Source organism: Aquila chrysaetos, chromosome 3 (genome assembly GCF_900496995.4).
Source record: "Aquila chrysaetos chrysaetos chromosome 3, bAquChr1.4, whole genome shotgun sequence".
NCBI lineage: Eukaryota > Metazoa > Chordata > Aves > Accipitriformes > Accipitridae > Aquila > Aquila chrysaetos.
In genome coordinates, this window is record NC_044006.1 from 19,412,366 (window position 1) to 19,432,542 (window position 20,177).

Here is a 20,177-nt window from a genome sequence, read left to right on the forward strand (position 1 = left end):
GGGCGCACGCGCACAGCCCTCGCGCCTGCGGGCGGGCGGAGGAGGGGGTGGCTGTGAGGCAATGGCGGCGGCTGGAGTGGGAGGTGAGCGGTGAGGCGAGGGAGCTCTCCCTTAGGGACGCGCGGAGCTCCTCCGGCCTTTTGCCGAGGGCGTGATGAAGAAAGGGAGGGAAAAACCGTGCTGGCAGGGCAGGACTCGGGCGTTTTGAAATGGTACTTTGCACCGGGGTGGGGAAGCGGGCCGGTGGAAGTTCAGGTCCTCAGTCTTGCCAGGCTCCGGGTTTGTGGCCGTAGACGGAGGCCTGTGGATGTGGGGTGTCCGCCGACGTCTTCTGTCAAGATGTTTGTCCGCAAGATGAGTCTCAAGACCGAAAAAGTTAAATGCTTTTTAGCAACGGAATTAAAACTTTATTACCTGCTTCCATCACCATTGTGTGGGAACACCTCAGGGTATTTATCCCCAATATCCTTGTGAGGTCAGGAAATACTATTTCATAACCAGAATGGAGGCATAAGAAGAGATTTACCTTATGTTGCACAAGTAGACCTGTCTAAAATCACAAAACAAGTTTCCAAAGTCCCAGGTAGCATTGTAAACTTCTAATCATTTTATGTGATTTTCAGCTGCTGAGAAAAAAATCCTTTAAAGGATAACCTTTGAGGTTGATGGATAAAATGACAATGAATAAGGGAAAAGGTCGGTTCGTGATACTTCTGCTAAAGATCTCTGCAGTAAAAATTGTCCTTGTTAACTTGATAAAAACAATAAACTGCTTATAAAAAATACATTAAATTGTCTCTTGAAAAGAACCAAGAAACAGTGCTTTCCTTCTGTGTCCTTCAGTCTTCAATTCTGTGTGTAACTACAGAAGGCATAATGACTTTCAGACAGGTTTCATTTTTCAAGTAGATAGTGTCCCTTTAACACCAAAGAATCAGACGTTTCATTAAGCTCTGCAGTATGAACAAGGAGCAAAGCATGCAAAAGTTTGCTAATAAAGGGAGGACCCTAAGGAACTACAGCTTCTGAAGGGAAAGATAAGAGCCTGAAGGAATATCGTTAGCACCGAGGACCCAATTCTTCCTTTTGAATAAAACCTGGATACAGACAACAGCTAATGTGAGAATTTGCAAAAGCAGAGAAAATAGTCTTAATTTTTACGTTTATTGACTTCTAATTATTTTCCTCTACAACCACTCCTTTGCAAACCTCGTGTTTGAGATGGAGCCTGGGACCTATATGTTTCTACAGCACCTGTTGTCCTTGAGATGGCTTATCAAATTGTGAATGTGGACAACTAGTACTTGACAGCACCTTCAAATGTAATATTTGATGTACTCATATCGGTTTCCCAGCTCCCTCCCTTGTTATATAAGAACAATTATTTGCACTTGAAATTCTGAACGTGCTGTCACTACCAGGGCCTGTAACTTGGAATTCCCAAGAATTTCCAAGAAAGAATAGAATTTCCAAGCACTAGGCAAATATTTGTACATAGGGTGATGCACCAGAATGGATCAGCTAGATGAGCACTTGCAAGGATTAGTACACAAAAATCAAGGCAAATGGTAAGTTTTAACCTTTGCATTTAGGATGGTTGCAATTTTATTGTTTGACAATTTGGCAGTTTACGTACACATAGTATTTCTGCAGCATACCCATTAGCTACTATACAAAACTCCAGACTTGGGATGACCAAGAAATCTCCTGAGTCACAACCTGAGAACAATAGGATCTCCTCTGTGGTGTCATTTTAGAAGCTGCGTGTTGTGCCAGCTCTGTGAGTGGATCCCTGTACTGTGTGCACAGGCCCTCGGGGTCAGAATTACACCTGCGGTGATCTCATTTCAGGACTAAAACTTAAAACCTGCTAAAAATGGTTTGACATTCATTTACGTTCCAGAAAATATTTTATGAATATACATTGTGAAGTACCATAAAGTATCACACCAAGAGGCCATTTGGTATTTTAACATGCAGGGAATGATGTCATTGTTCTTATTACTTGTCTGACTTTACATCCCTTGACAAATCCATAGTAATCTTTTTGCATACTTGTATTGTGTGTGACATGTCTGTAGTTCAGAGGAAAAATTATGGCAAATAATCTTTAAGAATACCAAAACTTTGTTAACCTTTTAAAATAAAAGAATTTGTGCATTAAAATGTTATGAAAGACTGAGGGATCATCTTCTGACTCTTGAAATGTCTAAAACAGGTACCTGATTTGAGAGTTGAGGCTTCTTACACAGCCATTAGACTATCCAAGGGAAAAATCGGAGCGTATAAGATACTATATCTCTAGGTTCTTAGTTAGGCACAGAACATACATTGTATGATTAATCTATGCTGATACCCATTTACCAAGTTGGAATATTTCGAAATCTCAAGTTATTGCTAGTAAAATAGCTTCTCTATTTCTTGATTTTATTTTATTTATTTATTTTCTGATAGGACAGTGATTGTACAGTCTAAAAACTCTGGATCACCTTTTTCTTTCATTCCTCCGCACAAACCAGCAGGGCTCAGCCTAGGTGCTGTAACACCAAGTAAAACCGTAGCAGTTACAAGCTGGCTTATAACTAACAAGTTCGGCCTCTTCTGCTATTTATACTAATAGTTGGGGTCATGTGAAATTACTGACCTGCATGTGGGATGACAACCAGATAGAACTTGAGAATCTGTAAACTCAGACACATCAGTTTTCTCCAAGAATTTTAAAAACTCTGCCTTACCATGAAATGATGACAAGAATTCCCACATTCCTTCTTCAGAACAAATGGCTTTGAGAAAATCGGTATTTCAGCCCCTGCCAGGATTTTCTGTTCTAAATCACAGAATTTACATTTCATTTAATGATCCGGAAAACTTGATGTACAAGGAGGAAAGAGTGGGTTTGTGCCGTTTGTGTTCCCTCCAGTTGTATAGATGAAGCCAGGAAGATTTATTCCTTAAGAAAACTAAGGGAAAGGTCATGTTCACATGGGTTTTCTAACTCTGGAGGTGTTTATCGTCTCTTCAGTACTAGAAATTTTGCTAACTCCCAACAGTACTGTAGGAATTTCCATAATGGATTTCCATGAGGAAAAATGGCTCTGGAATTCTTTTTGTTGCCATATTAGCAACACTGACAAACAGGTTTGACTACATGTCTTTCAACAAGAGGTATACAGTTTGTCAGTCCTGATACTTCTGTAAGCAAACAAGCTGAAATCCATATATATTTAAATATAATAATGAGCTTCTCAGTTGTTTGTCAGGACTTATACGCTGATGTTTTCTATATGTACCAGTTGATCCTCCCCCTAACCTTTGAGTCCAGCAGCCAATTTCCATCAAACTTCAGAAGGGGTAGCAGTCTTGGATATAACAATACTCAAGTTTTCAAGGAGCTATTAAGAGAGAGAGAGAGAGACCTTACAAGTCTGCTGATAAGAAAGCTAATAAGCTTTCTCCTTTCTAGCCACCGGAGAATTCAAATGGAGCGGGCTGAGAGGGAAATACAGAACTACTCGCTTTCACTTGCAAATCACCTGTAAAGAACGTGACAGTTTAAGGCCCCACTAGTCTGCAGTAGGTGGCTGGTGGATGGACTGCAACATGGATTTGGACTTCTAATGGATTCAGCTGGGCTATGCAGTTTCAACAGTTGACTTCTGGAATAAAGTCCTGCAAGACCAATATGTGCTTTCTAACAGGGGCATGAAGATGATTTTATTGACAAATCCTGAAAACACTTATAACTGGGTGCAATGTTACTAGCAGTGGCAATCCAGTTGGTGACACTTGTCTAGGGAATAACTTCTTAAAATGGTTAAATGAAAATGTGATTCACCTGCAAATATTTTTGCCCTGATTATAGCTTCAAGACTGAAGAGGAATAGCAGTTACCCATAAATTTATCCTCTTAATGTGAGGTGCTTCAAAAGAGACATACAGGTAAGAGAATTCCTTGGTGTCTTATTGTTTCAAGGAGAATCAAACAGTAAATAAGCTGGTTCAACAGCTGCAGGGATAGAAAAGTTTTAGGTGAGCAGTAGCTTTCTAGGGCAGGACTTGAAGGCACCCTTCTTTATCCTGTAAAACAGCAGTATAAAAGAGCTAGACTGCTCTGTTACACGGTGTCAGATCAGATCTCTGATTTGATCTCAGACATGGACTATGGTTGTATAGAATGGCTTTTTGCTAACAGATTTAGCATGGAGTTTTAGGTGGAAATTTTTTTCTGTGCTATTAATTCTTCCTAAGCATGGGTTCAAATTAGACCTATTTTTTCAATAATTTCTCATCTATTTTAAACATTATGAGAATTATCAAAACCATTGTTAAAATGTCTATAAATTGTTTTGTTGCAGAATGCTACAGAAACACTATTTCAAATCTTTAATTTAAAACAAATTGCTAAAATGGCCATGGGAAATCTCGCAAAACCAGGTACCATCATGATTTTTTCTTAGAAGAGCATTTGTCTTTGTAAAAAATACTATTTCCATGTAGCAAATTCCTTGTCTTTTTAAATTTCAGATAATTCTAAGACACTACCAAGAAAAATCGGAGACAAATCATCATTGCTACAAAGGAAGATCTCTTTCACAGGGCAGTGAATAAAAGAAAATCTACTAATATAATTGATTTTTAACTTTCAAAAAGCCTTTGACCTTATTGCCCACCAGAGGCTACTAAGGAGATCAGTGCTGTGATCCAACTTCTGCTTTCCTCCATAGCATTCTTTATTGATGTGATGCCCCATTAACATTAAGGGACATAGCAGTCTGCCCACATGAAAGAAATTGCAGTCAGTTCCTACACAGAGACTGATAGGGTAATATATGACAAAGTGACACTGAGACCTGAAATAGTATTCCTTGCTTTAAATGTTTCCTTGTTTTCTGTTACTTGCTTGACTTTCTTTTGAGGTTATAAGCCCTTGGAGCAGAGACCATTCTCCACAATGCTTACCTGTAGACTGAGCAACTTAGCCCATTGTGCTTTACAGACATGTATGAGTTGAGGTAGGGGCGTAACTGTCTGCAGAATTGGGTCTTATTCGTGCATTACAACCTGGCACAGTCCGTGCTGCCGCAGAGTTCTGGGTCCCATAACCGTAGAAATTGTAAGTCCTAAAGGATCTCTCATAATATGAGAACAAAGTGATATTTAATTAAACTAAGAGGACACGAAGTTAAAATCAATGCAACCCTTTTCCTTAGCTCTTTTTACAGTAGCGTATAATTAGTCCATGGAACTTGCTATCTCAAGATACTGCCAAACCCCAGTGTTGGGGGCAGTGTCAGGAAGGATTTGTTTAGGGAAGGGCACAGCTTACAGGGGGAATGGAGTAGCTTCTCCCCCATCTAAGAACTGCCCAAGTGCAGTCTGAAAAGATGCCTGTTTCGTTCTCTATAATATACAAGCTAAGTTGAGGCATTGCCTATAAGGATATCATCCCTTCCAGCTCCAGGTAGGAGTGATGAACTCATCAATGTAAAATTTACTGTCATTGGAAAGATTACTCCTTCCTATAGTCTAAATTTTTCTCTGACTGTTCAGGATTGAAAACTTAGGAAATAAAACAAGCGACTTGATGGTAGCCAGAATTTTTCATGCTCAAAGGAAAAGTTCTTCTGAAACCTGATAGGTTGCTGACTTACATTCTAAGGACTCTGTCAGATATTTTAAAAGTGTTTTATCTTATCTTGCATAAAGTTTGTGCCAGCGTCTCTAATTTCAGCTCAGGACAACACAGGCATAAATGCAGAGACAGGCATCTCTTGGCATATACTCAGATAACTGGCACCTGTGCAGTAAGTGTGACATGCTCCAGATACCTCAGATTTATATTCACTTGAAGTGCAGTTGATCTGTGTATGTGTGCTGGCCAGTTATCAGGACAGCCATCATTTGATCTGCATTATTGCATATCCAGTCAGGTTGATAGCTATCCAGATATCCCAGACATGAAGCCAAATTCCTTTTTTTCTGTTTGAACAAAATTTAGGGAGTGAGAGCAAGAAAGGACACGCATGGAAAGAATTAAGATATGTAAGTGAATACCCAGCTTTTTATTACAGAAAAGATTGCTCTTCCACTAACCACTACAGTGCTGTTTGAGTGCCTCCCCAGCTCCTGGGACGTGGCATGAGGAAATGGCAAGAGCAGAGCAGAGCAGCACTTCTAGTTCCAAGCCTTTCTTCGCCCAGCACCGCGGCCTTCTTCCAGTGGCATCTGAGGCACAAGTGGGGTTATGGCAGAAGTGTCTTGGTAGGAATAGGGTAGGGGGAGCGCAGTGATGAAAATGCTTGGAATTAGCAAGGCAGCTTCTCCCTGCTTGCAACTCTAGTGTAGCCATTGCCTCCTGGCGGTATCCCTCCCAGCGCTGCCCCCAGCATTTCTTTCTCCCCCGCTGCCATAAGCCCTGTGTGTCAATGCTACACAGGTTGAAAATAGCCACATAAATAATTCACAAATTGTTGGGAGCACATGCAAGGCTGAGAAGTGCCTTCGTGAGGGGGAAGAGGAAAAACTTTAAAAACTGCCAGTCTAATGATTATGAATTGTCTAATCTTTTCTCAGCCTCTGCTTTACAACTTTACATATACGGCTTATTATTACTTATAACAGAAATGACCAAATGCTTGCTAAGTATTATCCAGTCCATAGAAAAGAAACCATCACTCTTCAGAAGAATTTATAATTTTTGAAGTTCCAGTTTTACAGGTTTGCAAATGTCCCTGCACATGGCTGGAAACTTACAGACTCTAACTAATAACTTTACACGTGAGCAGTCCCAGGAAACTCAATGTGTCCACTCATGTGCATAAGTATTTACAGAAACAAGATCCAATTGTTCTGGAAATCCATATATTTTGTATATTTATAATTTGTTCTGTCTGAGCCATTGTCTCATGTCTGTTGTGATGAAACTCTCATTTATTTTTGAGTGGAAACAAGCTGGTTTAGGTTTTGCTCCCAAATCCTTCCAAATGTTTTGTTTCCAAATGCTTCTCTATGCTTGTTTGTCTTTCTAGGTGTCATCCTGACATCTGTACTCTGGAAAATATAACCTTCTCAGCCTGAAACGCTGTTCTTGTAGCTATAAGATTTTATAGCATGATATTTATCTCTGTCCATTAAATAGCACACCATTACTTAAAGTTTTTAGAAGTTCTTGAATATCATAGGAGAGTCCTGAGTCTCAGTTTAAAGTCTTAAATGCTTGTTGCTCATATGTGTGTGGAGCTTTACACCGTGTTCTGAAAATCTATAGTAACATCTCATTCACAATAACAAGATACAATAAAATAACCTAGGAGTGGTATTTTGCCTGTAGTTCTTGATGCCTTGGCTTTTGGTTGTTCTAAAAATTGCAAAGGGAGATTTCAGCCTATATGTTATGTAAGCAATAGAGATTAAACATAGTTAAAATTTAATTCAAGCCATGCTGAAGTGGTTGAAGGAGGAAGAAAGGCCCAATTTCCTCATAGTGACACTTCAAAGAGAAGTCTTAGTCATGTCAATCTGGATGCTCCAGTTCCAGCAAGGGTAGGAATCATAAATGTGTATGTAATCAGTCTTCTGCCTACAGAGCGTTTAGGGCTTTCACAGCAGCACTGCAGTTACATGGCTCCTCCTAAGCCTAAGGAGGATTGTGGGACTTCATTCACCATTTGTGAAAACCATGTTCTGTAAGCTGTCGTGAGGCTCATTGTGCAGAGTCAGTTGCTCTGGTTAGTCTTGATCCCTACAGTCATTTCATAACAATGTAAGACTGTCTTTATATTTTACACAGTCTGCTGCCTCACCATGTTGTCCTGAGTGCCTTTTGGACTGCTCAGCCAGCTACTTGTGCACCAAGTATGCCAGGTATTTTTTTCAGTTTGCTGACACAGACATTGTTCCTGCTGAGCCTTATATGATTATTAACCAACACTTCATTTTCCTTTAAGGATTACAAAACGCGTTTGGTAAAAGGGAACTTCTTGGCATCCATCCAGGATCTATGTGTTACTGTAATACAAACTGTCTTTAAAAGCAGTATTTCATCCACTTTCATCCATTTCCATTTTCACATCTTTCATTGTAGTTGTATGCACTTGAAATGTTCTTCCTTAGTTTGTTTCAATGAGAGTCTGTGGCAAGACATTATCTGCCTGCAAGATTCTGTGGTCTTAGGACATGTGAGCTCTCAAGTCAACATAACACACAGGGTATTGCACGTCAGGCTCCATTTTCAAACACCTGCATCATCACACAACCTATGAACAGCTCTTAAACACAATTAAATATCCTGAATAATTCCTGAGTCAAAGACTCACGTCCCCTTATTTTGGCAGGTTGCTTTGTCAATATTGTGTTGGTGTCCAGAGTGTTTCTCTGACTTCTACAAAGTGATCAGTGTTCAGCAAACGCCAGCCTGAGGTGTCAAAAGGGGAACAGGACAGCCACAGACATCAGGGAGTCTTGTCACGTTCTGTGGTGGAAATGTATTGTGATTATGATTTTCTCTTGGCCTTAGACAGCAATGGAGATGTGGGAATGGAGCCCTTGCATGTCAACTGCAAGATGTGATGATATTTTACACTTGGGAAAATACATGGCATATGCTTAGGAGTGCTTATACACAGAGCTACCTAGCCAGATGTCAAAGCAATGAGTAATAAGGAGAGTCAGCAAGTTACTAATCAGCTATTAATTGTGTGCTTCAGTAATCAGGTTCTGCTGAAAACCAGTTTTCCACGGGCCACAATTTGAGGGTGGAAATAGCAAGTTAAATGACAAGCACATAAACATGCTGTGCTTAACCTTGTCAGTCAGTAGATGGCTGTATTGCTTCTAGCCATCTTCAGGGAAGAAAATTGCATTTCCATGGCCAAGAAAGAGCGCGCCCTTCCCCAGGGATATAAGGAGCCACTGACACTGCATGCAGACCTTTGCACTTTGTTGTTTTAAAATGGTTCAATTTGCACACAATATTGTTCCTCTATTTATTTTTATGTAATTATTTGTTAGTTGCACAAAATCTTTTTAATGCTCTCGTTGAGCAGTCCATCTGTTGCTGTTTTATACAACTTAGCTGAAGTAATTATCATATGCTCTTGGCATCACCTTAATTTCACAGCAACAGGTTGCAAAATCAGAAATAAGCGACTATGAAGGAATTGGGTATTTCAACTGTTTAAAAGTGGGCTGTGAGCTTCTTCAGCTGTGTTATGGGCTCAGATCTGGTCTATATTCATTGTCACTGTCCTAGTTCCTTCTCATTCTCACCTGGTGGCCTAGCAATCATATGTGTGAATGGTTTCCTGTCAGTTTAAAACACACCAACGCTCACATCACCAAAAAGTACAATTGCTTCATTGATCAGCCCCAGCAATGAGAACGAATAAGCACAGCGTTTGCACTGCTCTTTCCTTCCAAAAAAACAGTCACACCAAATTGGAATTGTAGGAGACTGCCAGGGCATCAGGAGGAAGCTTGCAGTGTTAGGCTCTCTCTATTCTGTAGATAAAAAACAAGTTTCAGTTACCCAGAAAATCTATTAATGAGTTTTGTCATGCATTAAATGACCACACAAAACCCTCTTCCCCAAAACCACAAGCCAGCGTGGTGCCAGAAGAGCTCAGAAGTGGAGGAATTTGCAATGGGCACAAGGATTGGCTGCAACGGAAAGAAATGAAAAAAGAGACAAGTTTATTCTTTGGCAGTTGTGGGCAAGTACATGAAAATAAGGAGCAGATGTAAAAAGCTCAGGAAAAAAAATAGTAAACAATTTCAGACGCAGGTGGATTTATGCTCAGAAGGTGGTGGTGATATTGTCTGAGTTCTTGGAGTGCTGTCACAGCACAAGGAAAGGTGCGCATAGGCAGGATCCGCAGTCCTCTCAAAGCACTGGGAATGTTTTTATGGGCTTCAATAGCCCATAGAGCAATGGAGCTGCCAAATGTCATGCATTTCACTCAGGCTAACAGGGACCTTCTCACGCTGGCCTGGCTTTCAGCTGGGTTCTCAGGCGCTCAGGCTGGCAGTGGGAAAATGGGGCAGGCTTTTGGCTTGTAGTTCTGTCTTGGGACTGCTAGGGGCCCCCGTGGCTCTATTCCTGAGGCACGTAGTCATGTCCTGTTTGTAACTGGATTATGCCCCTAAGTAGTGGACCTGATCCAGGCCATGGGAACCAGGATACAGGTTCCCAAGCTGACACATCTCTAGCCAGTTGCGGCAGGATCCCCTCCAACATTTTGCTCCACAGGTAAAGTAGCGTCTACCTGTAGAAAGTCCAAGTGTCAGTTTGGACACTGCTTTCCTCACCCAGCAATGTCTTACCCATCCAGCATCTTTCTGCCACTGAAATCATCTGGGTCCAATGTCTCTCTGCTTCCCTACTGATGGTACTGTCAGCCTTGGTGACCATCTCTCCCCATCAATCCCCTTGCTGCTTCCCAGCAGCACCCATCCAGTAGTCCTCTCCAGCACTGCACTACCCTGCACATCTGCTCTGCCACAGCTTAGAGTAATGTGTGTTGCTTGCCAGTCTGAAAACTGTTTGCAAACATGTGTAAAATTGCACACAGGGAATGGGGCACCTTTTGGACGCACTGTTTCAGTCCCAGTCTGAGCCAATATAATAAGGAGAATAATAATAAAAAAATCAAAGAAACAGTAGTAACTGTTTCAGCTCATGGAAAATGCTTACAGTCAAGGAATGACTGCACGGCATGTGGAAATGAACAACAAAGGTCTGGAACAAGATATGATTTACATTGCTGTAGGTTTCATACTGGATAGCAAAAACCAGCAAACATTGAAATAGCGGGAGAATTTACCCAGAAAATGCTGCCTTAGAGAGCTATGAGAACATGGAATGTTAAAAATTCACACTCAATGATGGGTCAAGAGACATATTTAACCTTTCTTCGACTGCACACATATGAAAAACTTGTGTTAGATGGTTACAAGCTTTAAAGAAAGCTGACCCGTTTTGCTCTTTAAAATATTCTGAGACTTCCACGGAGACTTATCTGATGCCACCTATATGTAATGACCTAGATTTTAAAACAGTTAGGAAGCAGATGTCTGGAAACCTGCTGTGAATTTTAACATTTTCCCTACAAAGATTGAGTGTAAACTTGCAGTTTAATTTCACTTACAAAAGACTAAAATACTTTTAGGACTTCTCAGTTATATAATTAGGATGGTCTTGTTTGGGAGATGACCATGAAGTGACAACAGAGCCATCCTTTCCCAGCCAGATTCCTGTCTTAAAGGATGCTCAGATAAGTACAGGTCTGAAGTCATTACTATCTAATAACTGTGTAGTTGTCTGTATGCCATATCTTAATATGCTTATTAGTAAATGGGTGTCAGTGTCACAAAATTCACTGGCACCATTAGTGCCTGCCAGCTGAGTTATCAGAGTGACTGACAAATGAAGCAGCAAAGAGAATGAATTGCTTTGCCAAGATGAAACACTCAGAATAAAACAGACATGATGATCAGGATGAAGCAATTTAGGGGATGGCTTCCCCTCTCCTCAGATTAACAGGCTTCAGTCTGCAGGTTTGTCTTCCCAGTGATATTCCCTGGAACTCACTCAGCCATCCAAAGCATGGACTATGTGAAGTGGCATTTTTAGACTTCAGCAGGCAGGCTGCCAAAAGAATCTCCTCTACTCCTATTTTAACATTAATTTCTATGAGTTGGGGAAAAAAAATTAAGCAGTTGTATAAAAGGGAATTGCTGGCAGAAAATATTTGGGGGGTAGGTGGGGGAGGAAACCAAAATGTCTCCTTTTGGATTTTAAATAGGAAAAATATCCCAGAGCCTCATAGGCTGAGGAATCCAAAGGTCAGTAGAAACAATAAGTAGTGAGCCTTAAAAAACCAAATAATCTAGTAGGGGGGGGGAAAGGGAAAATTGTAAAAATAAGCAAAAGCAAGTTAAAGGGTAATTAGTGAGATAAATAATACTGAATTCAAAAAAAATATTTCAGCTGACAGCAAAGGGATAGAAATATGTTTTTAGTGGAAGCCAACCAAAGATAAATAAAAATTGGTCCATGGGAGCATAATTGGCTTGATTGTCACAGCTATTTAAGTAAGAGTTTTGAGATTATGAAAACAGTTGTGTGATACTGCTGAAAGAGCTCATTAAAATAAAGCAGGCATTTCTGCAGGCTGCTAACAAGAGTTTCCTAGGAAAAGGTTTGATTAGAGTTTGTTCTTGAAAACCTCTTTGCACAGCTTTTGGAGACCAGTGGACATGTGGAACCAGAGGAAAGTAGAAATAACTATGAACTTTTCTCCCACAATTTCATCAAAACCTTAGTGAATCACAGTCTCTTTATAAAATCAATGCTCATTCTAATCCCCTGCAAGTCTCACAAGTGCAATCCCTGCTACACAAACAAGGATGACTCCAGACACAACAATTATGTCTTGAGAAATATCAAGATAGATCATCTTTCACCAGGACAAATAAAGATCAGAAAAGATAAAATACTATAAGAGTATGTTATCCATTTTAGCAGATGTCAAGGAATAATCTGTGTTATAGTCATAATATTGAATGAAGTCAGAGCTAATTTAAAGTGGTTATTGTTGTGCAGAATGATAACAATAGCAGACGTGCTATGAATTGGAACATACCAGATGCTTGTTCAGATGAATCTTTGCAAAAATGAAGTCTAGCACAGTAAGTTTTACAGCTTCAGCTTCTCAGAATAACATGCTTTGAACTACCATCCATAAATATTTGGGGGTTACTCTTGCAACTCTTCTTATTTCCTGGCTGCAGTCCCATTAGTATGAGATGATGTTCCTTGAGTCTAAGTCCAGCATCAGAGGGTATTTCCACCTGCTTTATGCTGGCCCTATGGCAGAACACACTGGTTTTGGACGAGGCAAGCATCAAGGGCATTTGAGTGGCAAATGGAAGGACCAGGTGGAAACCCCTGGCAAAGGAAGGCCTGCAGCGGACACACAGCTTGAACAGAAGGCAAGCAAAAGCTAGAGATGGACAAAAGACCAATGCTGCCAGACTTGATGCTTTAACATCACCTGAGTAACATCTGGTAGTTTCCACTTAATTGTTCTTTCTTACAACTGCAACAGAGAGAAGTTTTGCCAAAGCTTCGCATTCTGAGCTGTACTTTTGCAGTGGAGAATTTAAACCTCACAGAAGCCAAGATGGTACTGCTAGCAGCAGAATGGGTCTTGTATCTGATTTTTTTTTAACTGCAAATGGAACTAAACTTTTGTTAGTGTATATTGTAATTTCCAAAATTGACTAGTTATTATAGATAATATAGTTATGACTATCATATATTCCAACTTTATTTAAGAATAACTCAGGTGGTAAAAACATACAGCCACTTAACCATCTCATAGCTTGCAAAGTTGTCTTCCCAATATTTTATAGTTCATGCCCTCCACAAACATGACAAAAGTAAATCCCCAGAAGTTAAATGAACCACATCCTCTGTGAATATACAAGCCCCCAGCCATCTGCAGAAGGCCTGAGAAAATAGAGCTAGTAGTATAACCCAGAAGGTCAATAAACAGATTCTTTCAGACCTGCACTATTTTGGAGTTGGAGATAAAAGCCACGATGTGAGCTTTCTGAGCCCATTGCTTCTCTGTCTATAGCTGCACATTCATAAACTGTTTAAAGACAATTCAGGGCTATGTAAAGTCTTCAGCCTTTCACACTTACTTGATATTTCCTAATTACAATTCCCCTCAGTGACAGGCCGATTGAAATTCCTATGATCCCTGTTGTAGTTGTTTTGCATGCTTCCTTTATCTACATAAACATTTCCTGTTCTGCTTTCTCGCTCTCCCCCAGTGTCCTATAACGGCTTCCTATCATCAGTTTTTTAACATTTCTTTCACTTGAGCCCAAATTGTTTTTCACAGGTGACAGCTCTGTCTGTGATATTTCTTGCTTTAGAAATACGTCACAGCTTCTCACCAAGTGAAGAGGTTTTCTGTGTGCTACTAAATGCTTGAGATAAAATGTATAGTCTAATGTTTAAAATTCTTGACTGCCTCTTAATTTGACCAGAGCTCGGGCGCATCTGGTTCATTGTACTGTGATGGCAACACTCTCTTCTGCACACTCACGACATACAGAGGGTTCTTGTTGCACAAGAGATCCTCGCAAAACTCAAATTAACTTTCTTTTACCACTACTTTTTCCTCCAAAAACTGCTATGCTAGTATTCCAACCCTGTTGCAGGAGCCATTCTACACGTACAAGTTCTACATCCTACCCTTTTGTAATCTATTTATGCAATTCATTTTTACAGCTGGGTAGGTTATTATTCATAGAACACCATGGGTGTGCTTTAGATACCATTTAGGTGCTGTAATTCTCTGTGATCTACACTTTACAGCTATAATGGTTTACTATGGAGCTTGCAGTCTGACTGAGAAAGTTACAGACCACATGGCCAAAAGCAAGGGAAAGGCTGAGGCCATACAGTGCCAGTAAGGAAGTTAGTCAAGTCAAAGTCAAGCCAAAAGAGAGGAATCTTAAGAAGGATTGTAAGTCTTTGTTATGTGGAATAAGGGAGGCAGTGCATCCTGAGGAAGCTCTGGGAAACAAGCCTGAGTGACATTTGTCTATCCTCACCCTCACTGTTGTGCTCTGACCCAAAAATTTGCCTCCAGTGAATGCTTCATCCATTCACCTCTGTTCCCTCTCCCTACTGGCCTTAAATCATGTTAGTCACTTTTACAGCCTTTGCTTCTTATTATCTACCACCATTGGCTCTGTCCTCCTTACTAGCTCCCCTTGCCTCTTGTTTTTTCTATGCCTTCCATTTTGGGTATCATAATCATGTGCAGTTAGTCTGCAGCACATTTTGCTGCCCATCACCTAAAGCTCACCTACACTACAGCCCAAGGGATTCTCCCAGTAACACTTAAGGGTGCTTTCGGCTCTCTTTGGTGCTTTTCATTGCAAAAATGTACAAGCCTTGTCTTTTTCCCTTCCCTGAAGGCTTCCCTGAAATACTAGTTTGCAGCGTGTAACTGCATCCTTCTCTGCGATGGTGAGGGACTCCATCCTATACGCCTCCAGGCACCTCTGTTGGTGGGTCTCAGTTCTCAAGTAAGAGTGCTCATCATTAGCTTGTATGCATTCCCATTGTAATTGTCATTATTGTGTATGGCCACCAAATAAAAGACACAATTTTCTGCGTCACTTGGGCCGGTTTTACCTCAGATGGGAGAGAAAATGGGACATGGCCACTTTTTAGCACGGTGCATGTCACTTAAGAGGAAGATGTTGTAAACATGGCTTCACCTAGCTCTGAGGATGGTGTTGGTCCATCCTCAGCTGAAATGTCTCTCCTACAGCTCTTGTCTTTGGAGGAATTAGTGGATATAATATAGTTAAAGTAGGAGATGAGGGAGGTAATTTAGCAGGCAATACATCACTGCTTCTGTTGAAGGAAGGCTTAGAATAGAATATAGAATAGACTATTTCAGTTGGAAGGGACCTACAATTATCATCTAGTCCAACTGCCTGACCACTTCAGGGCTGACCAAAAATTCAAGTATGGTATTAAGGGCATTGACCAAATAAATGCCTCTTCAACACTGACAGGCTTGGGGCATCAAACCCCTCTCCAGGAAGCCTGTTCCAGGGTTTGACCACCTTCTCGGTAAAGAAATGTTTCCTCATGCCAAGTCCGAACCTCCCCTGACGGACGCAGCTTTGAGCCATTCCCACACGTCCTGGCACCGGGTACCAGGGAGAAGAGATCAGCACCTCCCTCTCCACGTCCCCTCCTCAGGAAGCTGTCGAGAGCAGTGAGGTCGCCCCTCAGCCTCCTTCTCTCCAAACTAGACAAACCCCAAGTCCAAGTCCTCAGCCGCTCCTCAGAGGACATGCCTTCCAGCCCCTTCACCAGCTTTGTTGCCCTCCTCTGGATGTGTTCAGGTACCTTCACATCCTTTTTAAATCGTGGGGCCCAGAACTGCACACGATAGCCAGGGAGAGGCCGCACCTCACTAAATACAGTGGGATAATCACCTCTTTTGACCGGCACATTATGCTGTGTTTGATGCACCCCAAGATGGGCTTTGCCCTCTTGGCTGCCAGGGCACACATTGCTGAATCCTGTTGAGCCTCATGTCAACCAGCACCCCCAGACCCCTTTCTGCAGGGCTGCTCTCCAGCCACTCCTTTCCCAATTTAGAGATGTCCGGTGTTACTGTGTCCCAGGTGCAGAATCCAGCATTTGTTCCTGTTAAACATCATGCCATTGATGATTGCCCAGTGCTCCAATCTATCCAGATCCCTCTGCAAGGCCTCTTGTCCCTCGAGAGAGTCAACAGCACCTCCCAGTTTAGTATCATCAGCAAACCTACTAATGGTGCATTCAACTCCTGCCTGCAGAGCATTGATAGAAGCATTGAACAGAACTGGCCCTAGACTCAAGCCCTGAGGAACACCACTGGTGACTGGTTGCCAGCCAGATGGATCCCCATTCGCTACAACCCTTTCAGCCCTGCCGCCCAGCCAGTTAAAGCTTGAGTAAACAATATGCATCTTGCAATCTTTTTTTAAAAAGCAAGCAATGATCTTCTGCATTTTTTCTTTTTTTTTCCTTTGCCAGATGAATTTCTGTAGCAAATGCGTGTTCTTCACACTCTGTTTCCTCAACTGATCTGAGTTTCATTTCAGTCATGACAATTACATCATCCCCTCTCAGCAAGTATCCTTGGAGTGGTAGGGAGGGAAATACAGTCATTAATGGGGTTGAACCCTATTCTGTGGAAAGCCGAAAAGAGAAAGATCATTGTTCTGGTTTAAAGCAGCTACTGAATGTGGAGTCACTAAGCCGCAGAGAATTATGTTCTGACACGTTCCCATTTGCCTTTGCAGCTCAAGAGATGCATAACTGCACGGTGGACTAGTTAACGCTTCTGAGCAGCTTTCTGGTCAGTTTAAAAGACAGAGCATTCCCATCTTGCATCTTAGAAATAAAGAGTCACAGGGATGAATGCTGCAGTCCTGAGAAGCAGGTTGGATTAAGATGGAAGGAGCGTAAAATGGCTTCATGGGCATTCAAACACTGGTCAGAATTAAGTATTACCTGAATGCTGATATTCTTGATACTCTCTCATATATAATCTCTCCTTAGCAACTGATGGAAGGAGGGGAAAGTCGTGATTTCCTTAAAGTGCTGTACCATCTGTCAGCTCTCCTCATCTTTTCTTCAAACTTATTTTGAGTTAGCTTCTTTTCTCCTCCTGACATTCACTATTCCCAGGCTTGGCTATAGTTGGATGATTGTAATGTTCAGTACAGATTATGAGATACATATAACTGTTCATTTTAAAAAACTGACATATCTCATCAAGTGACATCCCATTGACACAAATATTGACAACTAGCTTTCCACAAGGGGATGTGAAGCAAGGAAGATAACCAATATGACCCTCTCAGATATTATTGCAGGGAGTGCAGATAGTTTTCATCTTTAGAATGACCTCAGTGATCCCTGATAGCTTCTGTGGAAAAGCAGCCAGATCTTAAGTTCATTTGTGTCAAAAGCTACTGATAAACCTTGCAGACTCTTACCAGAGATAAGAGGATCATATTGCACAATGGCTATAAACCATACTGAGAAAGGTTTGGATTCCTGTGAAAGGTGTGCATTACTGAACCTGGATTTTTCGTATTTTTCTTGAACTCAAAAAATACAGTGATTATACAATGCAATAAATATGATTCTTTTATATTTAAATGCGATTCTTTTATTGAGTACATCTGGATTATGTCTGTGGGAAAAAATTATGCAGCTTTTAAAATCCTGTGTCTGTTTTAATAATTTTAGTTTTGCGTATACTTTTTTTTTGACCTTTTAATTTTCTTTTTGCTGTCAGTAGGACTTTATTTTAGGGTTTTAATTTTTGGACTACCCTTCTCTAGTCTCTCTCTTCAACAGAGCACTAACCCTCAAGAGGTTAAAATGACAAAAAAGGCACATCCTTGTACAATCAGAATGCTAAACGCAGCTGAGCAAAGCAAAGCAGAGTGCAGATACAGGACAGAAATAAAACATGCAGCAAATTCAGAAGGGAAAGCATAAAGAAGTCAGTATGGCCAACAGTGAGAAACTAAACACACACATTCAAAACACAGCCCACGAGGGAAGCAAACACGCATCAAATACAATGAAAAAGGAAAAGTCAGGCTCAGGCCATCCCCACTCATTGGCAACACATGAAGAGAGTCAGCAAATGGAAACTGCACTGGTTTCTCTAAAAGTAAAGGCTTCATTTTTCAGAAGCACTTTTGAGGATGGAATTTTCTTCTTGCCATTAAGCAGCAGATTGCTTTGTAAAATCTCTCCAAAAAGTCAAGGTGAATACCAGAATGTGGTTTAGTGTTTTGTCTTCTGGGGAAATGTTTACCACCACTAAGTGGGGGTAATTGGAAAGAAAGCATTAGAAATTATCCATGGAACATCAAAGTTTATCTTTTGCATTGTGTCTTGTGCTGGCAGTAAAGCAGAAGTAACTTAACGTTGGTGGTTTGGTGGGAACACTGGAATAGGAACCATCAGGAACAGCTAACACATAATACATAATTCCCAATATGCGGATGTTATACATGCACCTGGAGCAAAACGTGCATATGTATGCATGTGTGTATGTATGCGCATACCTCTGCTGCACCGACGCTGAGGCAAGAGGCAGAGACTGGAGAAGCAAACAGCTTAAGTGCTCTGAGCCCATGTTCACACATATTAGACCTCTGTCCCAAGCCCACCCACACCGAGCCCTTTTTGTCCACTTTGCTAGTCTTGAAAAATCTGACGAAGAGCCCTGGCATGTGGGAAGAAAGCTAGTGGTTTGCTAAAGCTCTTAGGGGTTGGTCTGCTTTTTTAATCCTTTGTTAAATGTTCTCGCAGTCCAGAATACATACTTTTTTATGTTTCACAAATTGAAATCAAAATAAATAAATAGCTAAAAGGAGCTTGCTGGCTAATTTATATTATCTATGTGTTGTTATAATTCTGCTAGCAAACACAGATTTTTTCAGAGGAGAGCAGCCAGGTCTCAGGGCTTAGAAGAACAAAAAAGCAGAAATAAGGGAGGAGGGAGCTACAGCCTTTGCCACCAGCCCAGCACCTATTAGTAAGGTTGTCATACAGAGGCAGCAGTGACATTTTCTGAGCTCAGGGAGATCTCTTACATATCACATAGACAGAACTAACAAAATTTTAAAAGATGTGTCAAATTAAAGGATAATGAATAAAGATATATGTGCCTTGTTCTATATTCCAGAAATGAGCAGATATTCAGAACAGGGAACTGAATAAACCTATTGCTTCACATCACTTTCCATTCTTCCATAATTTTCACAGCCAGAATAGCTTAATGGGAAAGCGACACAGGTCATCAACATAGCAAAAAGCTGAATGTCAGATGGTGAGAAAAAATCAGCAGTGGCTGTGACATTATCAAGAGAATCAGAGGCTTGAGCTTCCCTGAAGCAAATGGTATATACAACCAGCTTTCACAGCATTTGAACTAGGGGGATGGCTGATGCAAATGAAGCAACGCGAAATGAAGTTCAAGTAAAGACCTATTGCCGAGGGGTGGAAGGGTTTAAGCACAACAGACACCTCAGCTTGACAACGTAAATTCTGCAAAGACTCAAACAGAAAGGGGCAATTACTGCCTTATGTTCCAGTTCTAATCTTAAATTATAGGATAGTTTCCTAATGAGGGGGAACATTGCCAGAGACAGCTGTGGTGGATGGAAGGGAACACTGCTGTAATTACAGATCCTTGCACATCGGTGACAGAAGTTCCCAAACTCCAAGGGGAAACACCTTCATAATGTTTGTTTTTGCAGAACTGAATAGCATTCTCAATTTGCAATGGAATGGAAATGTTTGAGTATGTGAGCCCTTAAACCAGATTGCAGCTACGTGGTGCATGTTAGGAGCTAGACTAAACTGGCAGACGTGAACTAGTGTACTGGGATCCTAACTTAGACTAGGGGTACAATAATGATGGTCAACAAGAGAAATGCAAGATACAGCAGTAGCAATCAAGGGAGAGAAAACAAATAAAGAAAACAAGGAGACAGGTCTTAGGCAGAACATCTAATATGGCAAAGTCAAAACAAACTCATTCTGTTCTTTCAAGATTACT

The 20,177-nt window shown here is 41.0% G+C and overlaps 1 long non-coding RNA gene across 2 annotated transcripts; it reads left to right on the plus strand.

The window, feature by feature from the left end:
- The first annotated feature begins 57 nt into the window (after positions 1-57).
- Positions 58-7,318, plus strand: LOC115339961. Of its 2 annotated transcripts, XR_003922876.2 has the most exons (4): positions 58-212; positions 3,863-3,939; positions 4,356-4,434; positions 4,525-7,318. It is a non-coding gene; the product is annotated as an uncharacterized LOC115339961 (long non-coding RNA). The 2 variants fall into 2 exon arrangements; XR_003922875.2 differs by lacking the exon at positions 58-212 and having other exon boundaries at positions 3,127-3,939.
- Positions 7,319-20,177: the final 12,859 nt, after the last annotated feature.